Genomic DNA, 23,584 nt, shown 5'->3' with positions numbered 1-23,584 from the left:
ACTGTATCTGCTCATCTAGCGTGGACGTTATTAACTAGTTTTGAGACACAAAATGTGTTTTCAAGCTCTGGTGACAGCTGCTTCCAACGTGCAAAAACACTGACATGGGGGAAAGAAAGGCCAGTGTTGCATTGAATAGAGATCTGTAAGGTAAACCTCATATAGCACTCAGACTGACCTTATTGACCTTTGATTCGCACCACTGAATGGATTCGATCTTTCAATCTTTCTGTGGCTCTCCCTCAGGAAACCTTGACCAATTCTGCTATCACTGTGGCATTACTGAAGGGATCAAACTGAAAAGTTGCACAGGTGACACAAACAAACAATTCTTCCAATGCAACTCTTGAATAGTGCTAAACTCGCCTTTAATTTCCCCTATAGTGGTGTCTGGCCTCATTCATGGCTGAACGAAAACCATCTAATTCTTTCATAAACCACTGAGATGGACAGCCAGCCTGTAAACATCTGGGATTGTCTCACTTCTAAGAAGAATTTGGCAGCAGGACTTGATGGCAATAGAAGGGCCTTTCTTCAGGTGCTACACCTGTCTGATGCATGTCAGTCCAAAAACTAGTTTGAAGGAAACTCTTGATTAGTGCCAAAATGCTTTTTTTTATTTGCCCCATGGTGGCAACTGGACAGTGCTAATCTCGTCAAAGAAATCCCTGACAAAAATGTTTGTTGACAAAGTATTTTTGGATTTTTCTCAACATTAACAAAGATGGAAATTCTGGATCATGTTGAAACTAGGAATGGAAAGGATAAAGAATTGAACAATTCCAGTTCTAATTCTGATTCCTCTTAATGATTCCATTAACGTTTCCATTAGTGATTCTTTTAGCACTTTTGAAAAAGAAGCATCCTGTTACCAAATGATGAGATCATTTAATATTTTAACAGAACAGATTCTTGCAAAATCTGTTTCCACACTTTTTAATTAATATGTAATTCGTTAATTCATTTTTAGAACATATCACAAATTTCAACAAAACTCATAATGTGTATCTTTAACTACACGTTGCCATATCAACATCCAGTTATTACTATGATTTAAGTGACACAAGCCAAAGTAGCCTTCACATATCATAGTAACTTGGTATATTTTGAGTCAGACATGATGAAATTAAGGATTTGCAGTTTAGTGAGTTTTTGATTCACTAAAAAGAACCAGCTGATACGAGTCATTCATTCTGGAAGTATACTGTATGTTTTACAATGTAGATTCAAAAGAAATAACTCGTAAGAGTCATTTAATCGGGAATGAGTCCATACTAGTTGCACTGTGTGTTTCGCACTGTAGATTCAAAAGAACAGACTCGTAGGTAGGAGTCTTTCATTCAGAAATCGGGCTGCACTGATCAAACTGTGTTTTGCATTGTAGATTCAAAAGAACCGGCTGAGAACTCTGGACTATACTCGTCGTGCTGTACACTAAAACCCTAATAAGTTGACTGTACTCAATTGACTGAGTAAACTCATTCCCTTATTTGAATTGAGTAATGGCATCTCCAAAGCTTGTGTAATTAAGTTCACTTAACTTGGTGTTCAAATAGAATTAACTTGACTATTTAAGTTAAGGTAATAATGCAAGTGGACTTACCTCAGATTTGCTATTTAAATGTTGTTGTTTCTACTTAATAATTTTAGTTGAATTGACTCAAATTTAGATTACACATTAACACTGCTCAAATAAAGATTACAACCGATTGTAGGTCATTAAATACATTTAATTCTCCAGAGAAATGCATATATACCTGTACTTCAGTTGGTTAACTAAAAAAAAAAAAAAAAGGTTAATAGGGTCGAACTTGACCAAAGGAGACACAGATAGCCCTGCACTGTCAGAAAAAAGTGAACAATGTTTACCTTTAGGGGTACAATGGCTTGTCACTGGGGCAGTACCTTCAAATGTACATCCGTGTAACCTTAAACATGGGTACATTTTTGTACCCTTACAGCTTGTACATTTTAAGAGGCAAATATGTACCCTTGGTGACTAACTTGGACCTCAGTGATATGGTACTATAATGTACCCTTGGAAAAGGTGCAAATTTGGCCTTTTAAGAGTACTGCCCCAGTGACAAGTACTTTGTACTTTATAAATGGCAAATTTGTACTCAGTAATGCATATTAAAAACTGCCAACTTGATGTTTAATCACATTTATTTAATAACATGAAACATTCAATAATGTCACATTTCTTACATTTTTGTTCAGTGTCACAGAACGAACACTTTAAACATCTCAGAATCACAATTTGTTATCAAATACAGAAGGATATGTATATAAATAAATTAGCCATTTTGCTTAAAAAAAAATATTACTACACATTTCATTTTAACTTAAGTACCCTTTAATACTCACCCAAAAATACATTTTAGGAGCACATAAAATGAGAGGTTTCAATAAACATCACAGGCAATCTTTTCAACAATGGCAGTTGGCAGTACCTCACTTTAAATCTTGAAATAAGAACAAAACGAACACGTGAACACACAAACCATTTTGATGGAGCTTCTCGCATTTAAAGTTGTTTCTCACAACAACAACAACAACAACAAAATGTATGTATGCCTTCAGACAACTTGAAATTAGACTCAAGTCACATGGACTATTTTTATGACATATTTTTGGGTCCTCTAAGCTTTAAATTGAGGCTCTATCCACTGCCATTGCATTGAAAGTACAGGCTGTGATTTTCATTAAAAATATCTCCTTTTCTGTCCCCACATAAGAAAAGAAAGTCATACGGGTTTGAAACATCATGAGGGTGAGTAAAATATGACATTTTATTTTTATTTTTCAGTGTTAATAGTCTCTCCTGGAACACAGGGCATCTTTGAATGATTCTTTACTCATATATATTTGCAATAGCACATTGCAGGAAGTGAGCATATTTTTCATATGGTGAAAAAAGTCAGGTTAAAAAAGAAACTATGCACTGAAGGCTGCAATTATCCCCTCTTTGATCCTTATTCCCCTGCACAACATCCATTTGATCAGGAATTGAACCATCCTGGTGAAAGCCATTTTCATATGGTGTATCGGCATCACACTGTAAGAGGAAAACATAATGTTAGAACAGAATTAAAACCATGCAACGTCTGCAAAAACAACTTTCCAAGCTCTACTAAATTTGCTATGACAGAAGTTACAGTATTACATCAATCTGACTAAACAAAAACATTTGTTTGACAATATTCACTACTCATATAATTTGCAGTAATGCAACAGTAAATACCTGGAAGATCTTCTGCAAGCATCTCCTCTCTTGCTTCAATGTATATTTTGATCAAAACAATACTTATATACTTTTTAACTACAAATGTTCGCTTCCATACATCTCTGTGACGTGTGCTCATGAGAGGGATGACGTAAGCTTGTTGGTAAGGTCACGCGTCACGTGGAGGAGGAGTCAGGAAGCGCGTCATTGTTTACATTGTTTTTTTTTTATTATTTTTATTTGGAAATGATTATTTTTATTTTATATTGTTTTTTAATTGTTTTGGTTTGTGAACGGCACAAGTTTCTCTTGTAAACAATGACGCACTTCCTGACTCCTCCTCCACGTGACGCGTGACCTTACCAAGGAGCTTACGTCATCCCTCTCATGAGCACAGGTCACAGAGATGTACGGAATCGAATATTTGTAGTTAAAAAGTATATAAGTATTGTTTTGTTTCTCAAAATAATCAATTGTTTGTGTTCAGAAGACCTTTATTTGTCTACTGGAGTCGTGTGGATTATTTTGATGCACCCTAAATATGCATTTTGGACTGTCAAAAAATGGAGGACAATCACTTGCATTGTTTAGAGGACGAAACCTGAAATGAAATCCTAAAAGTTTTAAATTCTGTTTTGATGAAGAAAGAAACTCAGATACATCTTGGATGGCCTGAGGGTGAGTAAAATATCAGCAAATTTTCATTTTTGGGTGAACTATTCCTTTAAGAACAGGTGGTGCAACCAAATTAAGCACTGACTTAGTTACAAACTAACTAGTAGTTACTAAGCCCTTAGTGTGAACTTTACGTCCCAACTTACGTGAGAACTTATGCACAGCTGGTGCAACCCTACCCAGCGCTCTGGCTTGGTGAGGCGTTCTTCCGCACCAGTGGACACGTACCGTTACATGCTCAATACATGGTGCAGGAAAGCAGTTCGACAGACTGTGTTTATATGAAGAAAACATGACAAAAAATGTCTTGAGGTGTAGTAACTTTGGTATAAGCGGAATTATTGAAAATGCATTCAAACCTGAGGCTTAACAGCCACAGCACGAACACCAATATGGCTGTTCAATAATTCGACGGTCACTCGTCAATTATTCCGTACTAAATTGAAGTAGGAAAACAAAAAGTTGGCTTTCACAAGCCTGTATAAATAAATATGTATTTTAGTGGGAGAGAAAATATGGTTAGCACAGGAACACGTCAACGGAAATTACTACCTACAAACACATAACAATTGGACAAATACACGAAATATCAATTATAACAACACTTAAATTTAAACGTACCTCTGAATTTATGTGATTCTTCAGTGACTTCCAGGTTCTTTTAACTTGAGGAGAAGATTAAAACAGTCAGAGATCCATCATCATGTTGCGAGCATCGGTCCGTGCACATCCCATACTTCCTGCGCACAGCACGTGCTGTGAGTCAGTCCCATTGGACGAATTTGAATAAAGCCCCACACTGAAATTACTTGTTGCACTTGCGGCTCTTCAGGTTTTCTTGTTTAAAAAAGTTTGTATTGTGCATAAGAGTTTGTGCTCTTCCTTTGAATAAATTAAACGTCCAAACGATCCAAAGTTTAATGATTTTATTTAAAGAAACAGCTCGTTTATTTTATATGGGATAAAATGGCATTGTTTCTAAACCTGTTTGTAATTTAATTTAATGAATTAGTTTTTATGTAGAAAAAAGAAACACCATCTTGACGCTCTAAATAATATAATATAATAATGTAATAAACACTAAAATCCAGAGGTCAGATATGGATTATTTTTTTCACCTGTTGTATGTGACCAGAGAAAATTAACTATTTTACTGTAAAACATTTTATTTTTATTATTTAAGTTTATGTTGGTGTTGGGTGATTTTCAATTGCGTGAATGAAGTGAATTTCATGCACTGTTTGGGTTTGGGTTTGGCAGCCTTTAACCACCCCATCCCCCACCAGGCAAATCATTTGATGGCAGTATTTTGTGTTTGTACCTCTTTTGGAGGAAATGGTACATACATGGACCCTATGATGGACAGAAATGTATTTGTAACTTATATATCCCTAAAGGGTACATATTAGTACCTTAAGGTGTAACTTAGTGAGGGTACAACCACATAAGCTGTACCCTATGTGATCACAAATAGAACCCGTCCGTACCCTTTTTTCTGACAGTGTAATGGTGTCATCACAAAACAGCTATTTGCAACAAAACAACATAAACAATACTATAAAAGAGCTAAAACCTCTACGAATTCTTAATGACTATTTAGATGCCCCTATATTTCCCCTTTGACCAAGGAAACATTATTAAATAATTTAAGCGCAGAGGATTATGGGTATCCCCCATAGCTTCAGTCGTCGACTACATTTACATGTAAAATGGACTTATATGAATGGATATGACATGCCTTTAAAAGACAAAAACTTTGACTAAAACCAAAAACTCATTCACAGTTGAACAAAAAACAAAACATTATCTCATTCTCTCAAAAAAACATTATGATGAACAGTCACCTCAACATCTGGGATAGCAACAAGTCCCACTTCTATGCCAAATTCAACAGTACTTGACACCAAGGAAGGACCTCTCTTCAGACAAGATGCTACACTTTTTTACAAAACTGCATTTCACACAAGCGGTGCTTGTCAAGCACACAACGGAGCAGCATTTAGTATGCATACTAACTATTCCAGACACAGAAGGATCTCTTTCATTAAACATTTGAGACTGGAAATGTGAGGCATGGGTGCCTGCAGCATTTCATCTGAGGGTACACACAAAAATCTGATAAAAGCATAACTTTATATCTAGTGGGGTTCAGGGGCATGCTCCTCATTAGATTTTTTTTGTTTGTTTTGTTTGTTTGTTTGTTTTGCGAAAACAACGCAAACCATTCAATTCTGGTGACTTTGAGAGAAGCATTTTTTTCCTAGGGTATGTGTAGCATTCATGGAACTATTGGCTAGCATTTTTTAAAGACAGTAACTGGTCCAAAGAGTTCTCGCGCTAAAAAAGAAAGACGCAACGCAACAAATAGAGCAGAACGCAGGTGTTTTGAGATGCGTTTTTAACAGTTTTAGTTCTTTTTAACTTGACACGGTGTCTAAAAATGCAGCGCTCCTGCGAGAGATGCTAAAACACAGTGAAACATAAACGACTGAAAAACAGCATGAGCGGAAACAAAAACACATTCGGTGTGAACAGCTCCTTGTTCACATGACACAGCAATAGCTGAAGTTTCTCAAAGTTACCTTTCAAAAATGCAGCCTTTTGTTTCAGTTGATTGGTGGTAAACTTCCACTGTATGCAGCGCTGTTTCTTCCCTGTGTTTGTAAATATCCCGATACCGTTTTAATGAAGTTCCAAAAGATTCCGGGAGAGAGCAGTCCAAACGAAATGGACTGAATCACTGAATCGATTCAGGACATTTTGTAAGCTTGTTTGGCCAATTTACTCAAAAGAACTAACTCAAATGAATGATTCATTCACGAATCGGGCAGACTGACCTGAGAAACATTTACTCTCAGAATAGTTTAGCAATAATGACATACATGTCATTATTGCTAAACTATTCTGAGAGTAAATGTTTCTCAGGTCAGTCGGAGCTCTCGTGGTATGCACGGACGCTCGGCCCGCTCGCTCACTTTTTTGGACATTTTTGAACTCCGCTATTTCGACACGTTCTAGCCACATTTCCGACGTACCAACGGGTAAATGAAAGAGGCAATCCAAGGCATAATTACACAAGTTGAAAGGGATTATTATTTGATAATTAATAAAAACAGTTAGGCAAGTGTTCCAATCATCTCTTTTTATGTTTAACGTTAAACACAGACAAACCACTTATGACTTGTCAATCAAGAATGCAACCAACAGTAATGAAGGACTCCTGCCCTCCACAGCCAATCACAGGGCCCCCTTTGTGATTAGGCCTTGGGGCTTCAGCCCCGCCTAGCCCTTATGTTAATCCAGTCTTGCCTATGCGAGTCAAAGGGCACCCTCAAATCTCTCCGCTCTCCACCCTGCCATGCGACATCAGCATCAACAGGTGACCAGAGGGCTGAAATCTGGTCAAAACACATCTCATTTCTCTCCTTGGCTGTGCATGCAACCAGCCAGTGTAAGCCAGAGAATTCTCCTAGGTCCAGCATTGCAACAGATGCTGAAAGAGGGAGCTGAGAAATCGTGAATCATCCAAATTGTGAAAAACACAATTCATTTTTCAAGAGGTGGCAGTGTGAGTGACGTGAATTTCTTCACCGCATTCCGCCTTGACAGTGCCCATGAATCAGCCACAACATGTCGGACCTGTTAGGAATATTTGTCAAGTTTCCAATACCTGGTGCATTTGATGGCAATGTTAATGTGACATGGAGAGAGAGAGAGCTGAGGCCAAGGGCATTTCATCCCCTTCGAAACGTAATCGCGAGAGGAACAGAGGTGATGCGTATGACAGCCCTATCAGGAAAAAGTGCCAGTGCGATTAGATTAACTGAAAGCTTGGCAATTTTAATAATACATGTGCATTGATCGGTTAATGATCCATTATGAGGAGAGACAAGTTATTAACGATTATAACAGGCCATTAGTGAGGTTTCGATGAGGGTTGGTAATGACAATGTCAATATTAGTGCAGTGTTGGTAGTGCAGATAAATGTTTTTTGTTTGTTTGTTTGTTTGTTTTTTTTTTGTTTGTTTTTTTTTTTTGCTTGGACATGAGAAATAAATGACTTGTGCTTGAGTAAACACTGGCACAGTAGAAAGGGAATCAATGGCTTCCATGAGAAAATAGCACTGTCTCTTGTGTAAGCACAATGACCTTGTTGTGCTATGTCTCTAATAGGTTATCTCCAGAGTATGGCGGGGACTCCATGCATGAATTCCCAGATAGAATCGCCTCATGTGAGGTGAACTAATAATGCTTGCATTGCTTGTTATTACAATTTTATATAATTATAATATAAATTTGATTGTTTTTTTGGTCACTCATAGAATATTTGCAGAAGGTGCAGATGCAGTTAGTCTTATTTTTAAGGGTTAGTTCAAAAATGAAAGTTATGTCATCATTTATTCACCCTCATGTCATTCCAAATGTAAATGCCTTTCTATCTTGTGTTTTACATAAAGGAGAATCTACCTGGAATGTTTTTGTGGCTCTTTTACAATTAACGGATGTAGTGACATGGGCAGGCGAGCACCAAAAATAAAATAAAAACAAATAAATAAATAAAAATAGCTTCATAAAAATACATGCGATTTTTTGCACTTCATTCTTCTGTGTTCACATATATTCCAATCTGGAATGTCAGTCGTGTTGAATGCCATTGGTTCTTGTGTGTCACATGACCTATCATGATGCAGCAAGTTCAGATATGTGAAAGTGCAAATGAGACACGAGTGGACGCTAAAGTGGAGGTAAAATTTTCACAGAAGAACAATTTACATTTTGGTCTGTTCCTCACACAAAGATGTCATATGAATTCAGAAGATCAGAAGGACCGCTGTGGAGTGTGATTCCAACATTTTTGCTACATTTTATTATGTGGCACCTAACACACATTGCGGCAGTCTGTGTGGTGCTAAAAGAGAGTTAAATTTTCTCCCAAACAGATGAGGTTTTTAAGTTAATGCTGTATTAAGTTTTAAATCAACAAAACCTATCTTCCTACCTTAAACCCAAACCTAACTGTTAGTTTCATAAAAACAAATGTGATATGAAAAATGCAATAGCTGAAACAACCACATAACTTTGCGGTGCTTCTATGACACTTTCGGCTGAAGTGTCAACTGCCGTGTTAAGTCAGCATAAACATATTGCTAAACTTCTCTTTTTGTATTCTATGGGAGAAAGAAACTAATATGGCATTGGAATAACATGAGAGTGAGTAAACGATGACAGAATTTTCATTTACAGTGAACAATCTCCTTAAAGGGATAGTGTCGCTGGCCCAAAAGTTGTCTTTTGTGCATATCGAGGCCCCCTTTGGCATAATGCGGCGGCCCGTTTCAGCTTATCACCACCCACTCGGCCCCGTTTCGCGGCCGGCCCCAGTTCTCACTGCGGCCAGTCCACCCCTGGTTGATACAATGCAAGTGAATGGTGATCAGACCTTTGTAGCTCCAAAAATCACATAAAGGAAACATGAAAGTAATCCATATGTCTCCAGTGGTTAAATCCATATCTTCAGAAGTAATATAATTTTACTCTAAATCTCCATTTTCACTTTCACTTTTACATCTGAAAGTGAAAGTTAAAGTTGAGATATACAGTAAAAAAGGACTTAAAGAGCACCTATTATGGTTTTTCAAATATTACCTTTCATGTAGTGTGTTATATAGCTGTTTGTGATTGTAAAAAAGTCTGCAAAATTTCAAAAATCAAAGTGCACGACAAATGGAGTTATTGACTCCCAAAAGAAAGAACCGATTCTGAACTCCTGAAACAAGTCGTTAGTAATTCCAGACTTACTTCCTGTACTAACCTACGTAATTTGGTAACAAAAACCCCGCCTCTGGTCTTCATTGGCTGCTCGCGAACAGCTTTGACCCGCCCTCAAACACTTCACTAAGCGGTAGACCAATCACAACAGACTGGAACATCTGACCAATCAGAGCAGAGTAGGCTCTCTGAAAGGAGGAGTTTAGAATGAATCCTTTGGAACGGATCATTGAACGAGTAATTTTTGACACTGGGAAAAAAGGTAATGCTGCAATTTAAATTATGAGCAAATTAAAGTGTTTTTTGACCTTGGATGCATGTAAATCTATGAGACCTTTAAAACAAAATTAGGCACGTTTAAAAACCATAATAGGTGCTCTTTAAATATTGTTCTGTTTCTCACCCACAACTATTATATTGCTTCTGAAGATATGGATTTAAACAATGGAGTCAAATGGATTAATTTTATGTTTCCTTTACCTGATTTTTGGAGCTGCAAAGGTCTGATCACCATTCACTTGCATTGTATGAACCTACAGAGCTGAGATATTTTTCTAAAAGTCTTCGTTTGTGTTCTGTTGATGAAAGAAAGTCGAACATCTCGGATGGCATGAGGGTGAGTAAATGATGAGAGAATTTTCATTTTTGGCTGAACTATTCCTTTAACACCTTTGCATAAAAGTTGAAAACCTAAATGTAAAAACAAAACAGTTGGAAAGATTTCCTGAGTACTTTTATGCATGGGGGAAAAAAAGAGAAAATTAGCATTAAGGGGGGGAAATGTGAAATGATTTTGACATTTAAAAAAGAAAAAAAAAAAGAAAAGAAAACTCAGTGCAAGTCCACAGGCATCTTAAAGCGCTTACATTGATTTTTTCATTAAGCCTGTGACAATGTTAAACAGTCAAATAAAGCTCATAGAGTGGATCTATAGATCTAGGGAGACAATGGAGTGAAGGCATGTAGCCTCCTGGATTCTTAGGATGTACGTATAATCCAATCAGATAATTGGAGGTTTAGAGAGGCTATAGATAAGAGTTTACACAGATGGTGGGTTCAGACTTAGAGAAATTAATGGATTCAATATTCACCATTTGCTAGGGATTGAAATCACACTTTCTGGGTCATTTGTAGAAGTATGCACCAAAAAGTATAAGTTTAGTTACTGTATCATGAGGTGTGAATTTGTCTGCTGAGCCAATAAATTATCAAGATAACAAATATATGTCTTTAAAATCTAATTTTCTTCTCTAAGACAGCAGTAAGATTAAATGGAAAGCAAATGGAGATTTATCAGTTTTATTTATTTAGAAAAGGATCCCAGAAATTTCATACGTTTCAGAAAAGATCTCAACAATTACTCAGTATGCTCACATCTGCAATCAGAAGTCAGGCATTTCAATATGAACTCACAATACTTTCACAATGCTTAACTCACAATACATTCAAGACCAAATGATCTGAGCTATGCTATCCTCATTAGTTTTATTGCTCTGTACTCTTAATGTAAGTAAATTATTGTTTATTTTGTGTCAATCTTTTTTCCTCCAAAATAATTTTAGGAGAAACATCATACATTTTTAATAATGTATGATCAAAGTTAGTTATTAATAATTTTTAATAACTAAATGAAACATAATGGAGAACTCAGAGACAGTATCGGGATTAAATGGAGTATCAACATTTTTTTGCATATGTTCACCTAAAATTCCTATAAGAGAAATTAAAAATAGAAACAAATGACACAATTGTTGACAAAGTATAGAGCTATAAAATCAATATGCAAAGCATAACTCTATAAGTTCAAATTAAAAACTCAAATAATTCTGAAACAATTAGTCGACATTATTGTTGATGTTTAAAAAAAAAACAACAACAATAACAACAACAACAAAACATGTTTTTGTCCTTGAATAGTCGTATGATTTGACAGGACAAAACATGAGAACATTTTATACTTTATAATGATGACGCATTTTAAACAGAGGAATGCTGACTTGTTTAGCAATAAAAATATCTAAAAATCATAAAAAAACAAGGAACATCTACTGGAGGAGATACACTGCAGATAATAAGATTTGTTTTCAGAGAATGTATCTTGAATATAAGTGTAAATTGTCTTACTGCAATCCAACTGTTTAATAAGTGGGAAAAAACTTAAAGCCACAGAGAAAATGACACTTTTCAAGGCATGTTTTCTGTAAACAAGAAACAAGATCATTCTAATTAAATTATGCAGTGTTGCATCTCGGGTAAATGTACAGTCTCTTTTATTTATCTGTTTATAAAGATTGTAAGATTTACATAAAAAATAAAAATAAATAAATAAATAAATAAAAAAAAAGAATTCTGAATGGCTTTTGATTTCAGACTTTGGTATGTTGGCAAACCTGAGCACAGTTTGAGACATTGTTGATATTTCTTTTGAAATTCTAGAGAAGCCACATGTAAGATTTCTGGGGTCTCCAAAGCCACTGAAAGCCGAGGCTGCATGTGGACCTGTGTCTACCCTTCTGGTGAGGGTTTCTAATGAGATGTCTGTCTGTCCCTGAAACTCTCTATACCACATACTTCACTGGCAGAATTTCAGGAGCTGTCCCTGAACACCATAGCTAACATACAAGAGGTGAGCATAGCTCCAAGTTCCAGACAATACATTTATAGATAGATACAGATTTACAAACACTGGCCTGAAAGTGCCTGCATGTGCATTTTATTTACTGCTTGAAATTAAGGCTGCTGTGCTCACAAACAAGCCATAACTTCACTTACCGCATCATGGAGACAATCATTCCTTTCACATGGTTACATAATTAAAGATGGTGGTACTCTATAGAGGGTGTTTCTTCAACTTCAGGCATTTTTATATCCCAACAGTTGATTTCAATTTTTTATTTTTTTATTTTTTTGTAATACAATATGAAGGTCGCATTTTTTTTTTTACCAGGTCTTCATCATTTAATTTGGTATTAAAATGCCTTTTACAGATTTGACTGTTTTAGCCTAAACACTCTCATGGCGAAATTGTTAGGATTCATATGACTTTTCTAAATTTGGCTAATTCGTATGATATTGTGCGATTGCACGTATGAATTCGTTCGACTTTCACTACAGCCAATTACGTCGCTGGACATTGTTTCCATCTAATACGTGACAATTACTTGCTTCTGTCACACACAACAGCTTCCTATCATGTTTACACACTCAACTGATCGGTTAGGTTTAAATAAGGGTTTGGTTAAGGGCATAATATTAATAAGCATGTCTTTAATGCCTCATGCGTGAAACTCACGCTTCCACATTAGACACCTGGGCATTTGCACATGGTGAAATCGTACAAATTTATACGAACAAACTCGTACAAAATCATACAAAACAGCCAACTCGTAAAATATGTTCGAATTTTCTGAGACTGGGTTGGTTTTATCCTTGTCCCAGACCCAGACTAGAAAACTAGCCTATTAAAATGTATTGCAAAAATACAAATAATTACATGTTTAAAGCTATGATAATCTAAACAAAGAATGATATATATATATATATTGTGAAGATTTTGGATTGTGATGTCCACTTAATGAGCAAAGTGGGCAGATTCCTCTACTGTGGGCCATGTCCTCAACAGTCCCTCAGCATGGTGCTTTAGACTTTCCAGGACCTCTGTGGCACATAATGGGTCCCGCAGGTTCAATCATATAACTCCAGTTAAACCCTCACATCAGCTGGTCTCTCACTGACCTGTATAATTACTAAACTGCAACAAGGAACTGTATGGTTGTTCCCATAAAGTGAATGTGTGAGAAATGGAAAGACATTAAACTAGACCTGCTTTTTATTGAAATTAGACTGTAGGCATTACTGTCTTAAAACTCCCATCAGTGTAAAGCATTTATCTGTCAACTAAAACAGGTTAAGAGTTATGGGTAAATTATTTAAAAACCTAAAAAAGTGAAGGTTATGTATGAGCTAGCAAGTTCAGGCACTAAAAGCGAAAATCACAGTTTTAATATGACGGGATGCATACCTCTGGGAGCCATGTTCAATTTTTCATGGCTTCAGCAGGTGTCATAACACATCCAGATCAAACAAGGCTACATGCATCTTCACGGTTCTGTATAATGGAACTAGTGAGTGTTGCATTCAGGAGACTGTCTGCTTACACCTGCAATATGAAAGGGCATCATCAGAGGACAGTTTAAAACCAACATGAAATCAAAATGGACCCGATTTATTTTCTTAATACACTGGTACATGATTTTTCAGTGATATTCCAAATGTACAAATGTATGTCATCATCAGGGGTGTAGGAACGATATGCAAATTTTAGAGACGCATTATGAACTTTTTTAGCTCGGCGCATGAATATTAATTAGGTGACGTTATGTTCAGCCAGTACTCCTTTCTGAAAGACAGGTATGTGGGCGCTAACTAAATTTCTGCTTACACGTTTGTTCAGTGCTGATGTGAATGGTTGGCACGGGCTTTTGCTTGTGGTCAGCCAATACAAATTTATTCATACAGTAGCCATAAATCTTAAAATATAATCATTATTTAAAAACAAATTGGGATGGTGAACTTAGAAATGTCTAAAATGTATATAATGATTGTTATTTCACTAGTCTTTGTAAGCTTTCTCCAAAATGTATTAACTTGTTCCACCTTTTACAGCTTTTTTGTTGGTTGTTGTTATTTGTCTGTTTGTTTTGTATTTGCTTACAGAACAAGTTTAAACAAGATTACTTTTGAAATGACATACATTTACCAAAGATGTATTTGAAAAAACAAATATATATATATATATATATATATATATATATATATATGAACAGTCACTGGAACATAGTGTGGATGAGTGACATGATGTGATGACAGAATTACATTTTTTGGGTAAACAATCCCTTTAAATTTCAACCGGCAGTGTTTCCGGGGCAGGGTGGCGGTGTAATTGGATGAGTCCTCCACAATTCACTGCAACTAAATAAACTAACAAAAATCTGTTATATTTACAATACTCAGTGTCACAATCCATCATTCATATCAGTAAAAGTCACCAATTGTTTTCTTCTCATCCTTGAATGTCCTGTTTCACTCTGAAATAAGTCACATGACTGAAGTATGCATGACTGCTGTTTACTTTAAAGTGGCATCATTGTTCTGAATAATTTGGGGTATTTTTGTGTTTCATTTCATATAAATCTTTAGCAAATATATTCAAGTAAGCATTTCAAATGTGACTGCTCAAACTTGCCAGGTGCTTCCAGCCATTTTCTTCAGCCTGTTCTCATGACAATCACGTGACAATTGCTACATTTTATCACACCAAAACTATGTGTTTCCCAATGAAATGTCCAGCGGGGGCGCCAAAAGCGAGTAAAACGATGATGAAATCAGACGAGGTTTTTAAGGTGAATTTTATATGGCGGTTTAATGAGTAAAATGTACTTTCTAAACCAAAAACTTTAGCCTAAACATAACAAATAGTGCTCTAAAAGCAAATGAGAGGTTAAATCAGAATCAGCTTTATTGCCAGGTATGCTTAAACATACAAGGAATTTGTCTTGGTGACGGGAGCTTCCAGTGTACAACAATACAAAAACAGCAGCAAGACATAGATAATAATACAAAATAAAAAATTATTATACACATATGTACATACACACACATGCATACATATATACACACACGTAGAGCAAATCTAATACAAATCTGTCATCTGTTATGTACAGTGCAAATTACAAATCTGTTATGTACAGTGCAAATGTTTTTCTTTTTTATTTTTATTTTTTTATTTTAGAGGAATGAAATGGCAGAAGAGGTTGGATGTGTTGGATAAATATAAAAAAATAATAAACTGTGTATTGCACATAGTTATTGCTCAATGGGGCAATTTAACTGCTCATGAGATGGATAGCCTGAAGGAAAAAACTGTTCCTGTGCCTGACTATTCTGGTGCTCAGAGCTCTGAAGCGTCGGCCAGAAGGCAACAGTTCAGAAAGGTAGTGGGCAGGGTGAGTGGGGTCCAGAGTGATTTTTACAGCCTTTTTCCTCAATCTGAAAGTGTATAGTTCTTGAAGGGGGGGGGCAGGGGGCAACCAGTAATCCTCTCACCAGTCCGAACTGTCCTTTGTAGTCTTCTGATGTCTGATTTCATAGCTGAACCAAACCAGACAGTTATTGAAGTGCAGAGGACAGACTCAGTGACTGCTGAGTAGAACTGTATCAGCAGCGCCTGTGGCAGGTTGAACTTCCTCAGCTGGCGAAGAAAGTACAACCTCTGCTGGGCCTTTTTCACAATTGAATCAATGTGTGTCTCCCACTTCAGGTCCTGTGAGATGGTAGTGCCCAGGAAACTGAATGACCCCACTGCTGCCACAGTGCTGTTTAGAATGGTGAGGGGGGTCAGTGTTGGGGGGTTCCTCCTAAAGTCCACAATCATCTCCACTGTTTTGAGCGTGTTCAGCTCAAGGTTGTTTTGACTGCACCAGACAGCCAGCTGTTCAACCTCCCTTCTGTATGCAGACTCATCGTCATCTCGGATGAGGCCGATGACAGTGGTGTCATCTGCAAACTTCAGGAGCTTGACAGAGGGGTCCTTGGTGATGCATTCATTGGTGTAGCAGGAGAAAAGTAGTGGGGAGAGCACACATCCCTGGGGGGCACCAGTGCTGATTGTACAGGTGCTGGAAGTGAGTTTCCCCTGCCTCTCAAGCTGCTGCCTGTCTGTCAGAAAGCTGGTAATCCACTGACAGATAGACATGGGAACAGAGAGTTGGTGTAATTTATTCTGGAGTATTGCTGGGAAAAGGTGCAATATGTAACAATTTTCATTTAATATTTGCCTTTTTTTTGCCAATGTGTGAACGGCTTGTAACGCAACTTAAAAAATGAGCCCTTCCCGGACTTCCTAGGTTGCCTATTAAAGCCTGTAGACTGATTTTCATCGAAGGGAGCGGGTCGGTTTTGCCGGGAAAATCCACAGGATGTGATGTTTATGTGCGCTTCCGAGAGCCTTGCCTCAGTAAAAGCTTTTCTTCTGCTATTCAACAGTGTCAGCAGACAGTCTGCAACACTAGGAAACATTATCTTAGAGATGGAATTTGGCTCCCAGCACAACACCGACTCCTACACAAACTCTGTGTAAGCCAAAAAACAAACAACAAAAATAAAATATTATCTACTGAATCCCGTCTGGCTAAGCGAGAACGTAATCTTGGTCGAGCGAAACCTAGAGTGAACATCGGTAGGGCGTTTGATTCATGGAGGGACCTTCATTCGGTTTTGGGGATCAAAACCGACCCTGAATTGACGTTCTTCTTATTGGACAGGTAAGCTTACATAACTGCAAAGCATGTGAAATATAGTGCCATAAGGATTGATCTGTGTAATTTTAGCTAACTTGATCTTGCCTGCTAATGCTGACGAATTGCAAGCTACGTTGCTTCGTAACTTTCAAATAATTTCAACGATCTTCTCTTTATAATAAAAGTCAGGTATACTGGATATATTTAAGCAGATATGCTGGTTTCTTGATCGTAGTACAACATATGACATACAAAACATACAGTAGTGCAACATAACAGTGCAGTGCAACAGTAAACTGTCTGGTATAGTTCGGTAGTATGTATCTGTATGTGTGTATCAGTATGCTATGTTAGCTGATAAGTAGTTTTAGTTTAGTCTCAAAGTTTGTAGTAAAACAATCATAACTGTGTCATTTTATTTATGCTACCTCATCTGTCAGCATGATGCCAGTGAATCACGTTCAGTCTCTTTGTACGTTACGTCATTGTTTTGGCTGATGCTCGCTCATGTCCCTATGGAGTGTGTGCACGAGCACAATCACGAGCAACAGGTAGCTGGCTGCAGTTCACTTAACAGCCACAGGTGTCATTAATAACAACGAGTTTCTGAATCTTACATATTGCAACTTTAACAAAACCGACATCCTTACCCATAACCAACCCCTAAACCTAACTGAGAGTGTCTTAAAAGCAAATGTGAAATGAAAAGCACATTTTCTGAAGAAACTACATCATATTGTGTCACTTCTATGACACTTTTGTCTCAAGTGTCAGCTTGTGAGCTTGACTGGTCTTGAACCACAGTGTTCAGAGTCCAAAGTCCAAAACGCAGAACGATGCAGGTAAAACTCAGTTTGCAAAAATGTAGTTATAGTTTATAGTTAGTATATATATATATATATATATATATATATATATATATATATATATATTATGAGACTATGTTGATTTTCTCTGCTGTTCTGTTTAAAAATAAGCTCCCTTTACTCAAGAGAAGTCCAATGAATCGATATCTTAAGAAGCACTCTTGCTGCAGGATTGATGACATGTAGATAATAATGAATTTGGCACTTTCGCACTGCTTCATCATATGGCCTACTTGCTCACTCCTCTGCTAACTTCGCACCCTGGGGGCCAATACATGATTGCAAACTGAATGCAAAAGCTGCTGTTTTGCATATTTGAAGTGGCTTTCAATTTCATACTGAAGCCAGTCCCAAGTCAAGTGGCCCACAAAAGGTCCCTGAGATGGTGAGATATCAGGGATAAAAATGTCTCAGTTCTTCTTATCACATTATTTAAGAGCTGATTCACTGACCATTGAAGACCTTTACTAAAACCAGTACATGCATTCAAACCTGCAATTAGTCTGTCATTCTCAGATCATACCTCTTTTAATATTATCTGCATATGATTTAAAGGAATAGTTGAGCCAAAAACAAAACAAAAAACCCTCATTGGTTCCACAATGTCATGAAAGCAATCGCCATACACCAAGTTTGAATATGCAGAAGCTGTGGTGATTTTCGGTGAATGATGACTTAAATTTTGGTCTGTTTCTTACACAAAACTATCTTAAGTCTTTAGAGGACTTGGAATATATTGCATGAGTCATATGGACTACTCTTATGGTCACTGTATGCCTTTATTGCCTGGAAAACCATTGAAAACATCTCCTTTAGTGTTCCACAGAAGAATGTCATACAGGTTTGGAATGACATGACAGCGATTCATTTTTGGGTGAACTATTCCTAAATAACTAAACAAGAACACTGGGAAAATGTGGAAGCTATCCTCCTCCATATTTCCTTGGCAGATATAATACATTACATTAAGTGTAATTAGCCAGACCAGATTGCTGAACTCAGCAAAATGAAGTCATCTTGTCACCTCTGCTCAAGACCCACAGCACATCAGACAAAATGAGGCCATTTTAAATTAGAGTGACAAAGAGATCTTGTGAGGATTCATGTTAAACTATCAAAAATAAAACCTCAAATTAGAACCAAAAAGAGTTCTACTGTACAATTTGATGTCACAGGAGAACCACAAAGAATTTTTCTGTTCTTTAATTCTTCAGAAGTCCATCTAAGTAATGGCACTTTAAAGCAGTGTTCTCAATTGATTGGTCTCGGACAACAGGGAAAAGCCTAAATTAAATTAAAATAATAATATGCAACTAACCATATAATAGTTAGGATATTTAGGATAGCAAGATTAACAGAAATATTACATGGGTCTCTGGAATACTTAATTCTGATTGGTCAATGGCGCCATCTAGTGGTCTGATATTTCTGAGTAATAACTGCACATCCGGGGATTAAGACATATAAGACCGGTCATCCAGGTATTGCAAGTCACCTTTCCTCCTAAAGCCAATAAAATATATTTAACTCAAAACAATGTTTTATGTGCATTTGTTTATTTATTTGGCAAGTAGTTTTGTAATAGGCTGAATAATGGGCAGTCAGACTGTCATTTTACAAAATAAACACCAACAGAACTCAGACACAAACGCTTCTCACATCATTACATCATTTGATAGGCTTACAAAATATAATAAATACACTGTAAAAAATGTCCTGTAGAAATTACTGTAACTTATTGGCAGCAGTTTGCCAGTAACTTACTGTAATTGGATTACAGTAATTTTACTGTAAAATCATTTACAGTACCATCCATCTTACTGTAAATTGTATTTACAGCAATAAACTGTTATAGAGTCAAATTTACAGTATTTTACTCTTTCTTGCACCAGTATTGTACTGTAATACAATGAATAGATACTGATACACTGTAAAATTTACAGTAATTGGCCGGTCACTTTCTCCAGTTTATTTACTGGAATACAATGTATACATATTACAGAACTGCAGTAATTTAACAATGCCAGTGAATAAAGAAAAATTAAAACAAAATGTGACTTCAATAACTTTTGTGCAATGGATCTTCAAAATGAAGTCATATCATCAGTTTTCAATTTCATTGTATTATAATTACTACATTCCCACTCCTTTCAGTTTCAATTAGAGATTTAAATTACTTTAACACTTCTGCATGTCCATACTAATAATGATCCTCATTCACATGTATGCAAGCATTTTCATTCTTGCATAACATTTCAACTTCCAAATAAAAAAAATGTTTTTATTTTGAACACTGATGAATAAATGCAGTCATTCACTTAAAAAACTTTCTTACATAAACTCTCCTGAGCACAACATTCTCTCTTGTGGTAAATTAATAATTTTGCAAACTCAAATGAACAAACTCCCTGATAGTTGGGGGAAGCAACACGAGGATTCTGGCTAGAGTTTCTTTGTTTGCAACGCTTGTCACTTCTGGAGCACCTGGAGTCCGGATTGATCCTCATAATGAACCTTAGAAATAAATTATAAATAAATATTCTACAATACATGATCATTTGCTTTTCAACATTTCGCCCTAATGTTGCTCCAAATGAATATAATATTATATATTTATATTATTTTATTCTGTTAATCACACAAAGTGAACATATCAATTCAGACCTGGAATATGACGCACAAGCTGCATGAAGGCACTGTCCTCTGCCATTGTACTGATAAGATGGCTAGAGACATTTATTAAAATATCTCCTTTTGTCTTCAGCATAAGAAATTCATATGGGTTTTGAACGACATAAGGACGAGTTAATTATGACAATTTGTATATCACCTCTACTAATATAAAATATACAAGCCCAATTCCGAAAAGGTTTGGACAGTATGAGCAATGCTAATAAAACAAAAAGGAGTGATTTGTAAATTATATTCACTCTTTGCTATATAGAAAGCACTATATCTACACATTATATGATGTTTTTCCTTGTGAATTTCATTGTTTTTTGGAAATGTACAGTAATTTCAAATCATTTGATTGCAACACGCTCCAAAAAAGTTGGGACATTCAAGTGTTTACCACTGTGAAACATCACCATTTCTTCTAATAACACTTATTAAGCATTTGGGCACTGAAGACACAAGTTTGTTATGTTTAAAAAGTGGAATTTTCCCCCAATCATACACTATGTTGGTCTTTAGCTGCACAATTGTACTGGGTCTTCATTGCCATATGGTGTGCTTCATAATGCGCCACACATTCTCAACTGGAGATGGTCAGTTGCCTGCCATGCAGGACTGCAGGCAGGCAAGTCTAGCACCCACACTCTCTGCTCACACAGCCATGCACTTGAAACATTTGCAGTATGTGGTTTGAAGTTGTTCTGCTGGAAAATGCAGGGACGTCCCTGGAAAAGACAGTGCTGGATGGCATTCATGGTGTTCTCACAGATGTGCGAGTTACCCATGCCATGGGCACTGACACACCCCTGGCCCATACAGACACTGGCTTTTGGACCTGATGCTAATAACAGCTTGGACGACCCTTTTCCTCTTTGGCGCGGATAACACGATGGCTTTGTTTTCAAAAACGTTTTGAAATGTGGACCCTTCGGACCAAAAAAACACAGTTCCACTGTTCTGCTTTCCATCTAAGATGAGACCGAGCCCAGAGAAGTCAGCAGCGCTTCTGGACAGTGTTGATGTAGGGCTTCTGCTTTGCATTGTAAAGTCTACTGATGCAGCGGCGAATGGTGTTGACTACCAAAGGTTTACTAAAGTAATCCCAAGGCCATGTTCATGATTTCCATTACAGAGTAATTATGTTTTTTTAAGACAGTGATGTCTGAGGGATCAGAGATCACACGCATTCAGAAATGGTTTTTGTCTTGCCCTTAACGCACCAACATTTGACCATATTCCTTGAATCTTTTTAGTATATTGTGCACTGTAGAGGATGAAATGCCCAAAATCCTTCCAATTTGTCTTTGGGGAACATTGTTCTCAAAGTGCTGAATTATTTGCTGAAGTATCTGTTGGCAAATTTACAATTCTCGAATGATCCTTGCTCTCGAAGGACTAGGCTGTTTTTGGAGGCTCCTTATATATTATGACACAATTGCCTCAACTATTTAACATCTCCTGTTTCACATCACCTTGTTATTTTAACTCGTCAAATTGCCCGTCTCAACTTTTTTGGAGCGTGTTGCAGTCATCTGATTTGAAATTACTGTACATTTTCAAAAAACAAGGAAATTCACAAGGGAAAACATCATATAATGTGTAATTGTAGAGCAAGGGGTGAATATAATTTACAAATCACTCCTTTTTGTTTTTATTAGCATTTTTCATACTGTCCCAACTTTTTTGGAATTGAGGTTGTAATATAATTTAACATATTTAAATATTATGGCATATTACAAGATGTGCTTACCTTTGGCTTTGCTTTCAATAGACAGCATTGATTTATTTACTGGGCAGAACTGAATCCCCTGAAAAATAAATAAATAAATAGTTTTAATCTTGCTAAAGCATTCAAAAGTGTTGTCCTTAGTAATGTGTAAATGTGGGAGCTTTTCTCATAATGGTTAGTTCACCCAAAAATTCTCTCATAAATTCCTCACCCTCAAGCCATCCCAGACGTGTATGACTGTCTTTCTTCAACAGAACACAAAGATTTTTTGAAGAATATCTCATCTCTGTAGGTCCATAAAATGCAAGGGAATGGGTGCCAAATTTTTGATACTCCAAAAAGCACATATAGCCATCATACAAGTAAGCCATATGACTCCGGTGGATTAATTATTGTCTTCTGAAGCGAAAGGCTAGGTGTCTGTTAGATCAATATTTAAAACTTTTTTTTTTACTAAAAATGTACACTTCCGGCCAGCTGTGGTTTACTCATTGACAAGGGTGGAGTTCAAACTGTCTCTCACGTGACTTAAGCACGAAAGCCTCCTCTGCATAGATATTCATACATAGATCCCATATTATCAGCTGTTCCTATGGACCGCAATACTGTTTCCACACAAAAGCAGTTTATGCAGCGGTCTGAGCAAGGAGCTCGGTCTGAGGCATCTCCTCCATTCACTTGCATTCAAACCGATTCAAACAGTTCTCCTTGTTGACCATTCCAAGATGACGCCACAGTTGACGTATCCAAACCAGCCGAATGAGTCATGCAAAAAGCCAGGAGAGAGAGGTTAGTGAACCCAAATGCAGTATTTAATGAAGAAGATGGATATACAAATACAAATAACACAAGGCTTGAAGAACAAAGGGACAACTTAGCTTCAATGCTACTATCGACGAGACTAGACAGGGAATAACTAAACCTGAAGGTATAAATAGGGGCACAAATGAAGGTAAACGCAAAACAGCTGAACACAATGATGGAGGACTGGTGAGGATGATGACTGGGCTTCTTTGAAAATGTAGTGTAGAATGAATTCAAAATATGAGTCTCTAGAAGACGGGGAAAACACAGAAAAGTTCGTGACAGGCATCTACTCTATGTATGACTATTTATGCTCCTGTGTTGTAAACAACACTGCGCTTCCACACTTAGGTTTACGCACTATACGTCACGCGGTTTGATCTCCACCCTCGTCAACAATCTGGCCAGAAGTGAACATTTTTAGTAAAAAAAGTTTTAAATATTGATCTATTTCTTATACGGACCTAGCATTTCGCTTCAGAAGACATTAATTAATCCACTGGAGTTGTATAGGTTACTTTTATTATGGCTATGTGTGCT

This window comes from Myxocyprinus asiaticus, chromosome 26, assembly GCF_019703515.2.
Source record: "Myxocyprinus asiaticus isolate MX2 ecotype Aquarium Trade chromosome 26, UBuf_Myxa_2, whole genome shotgun sequence".
Taxonomy (NCBI): Eukaryota; Metazoa; Chordata; class Actinopteri; order Cypriniformes; family Catostomidae; genus Myxocyprinus; species Myxocyprinus asiaticus.
This window is presented reverse-complemented; position numbering follows the sequence as displayed.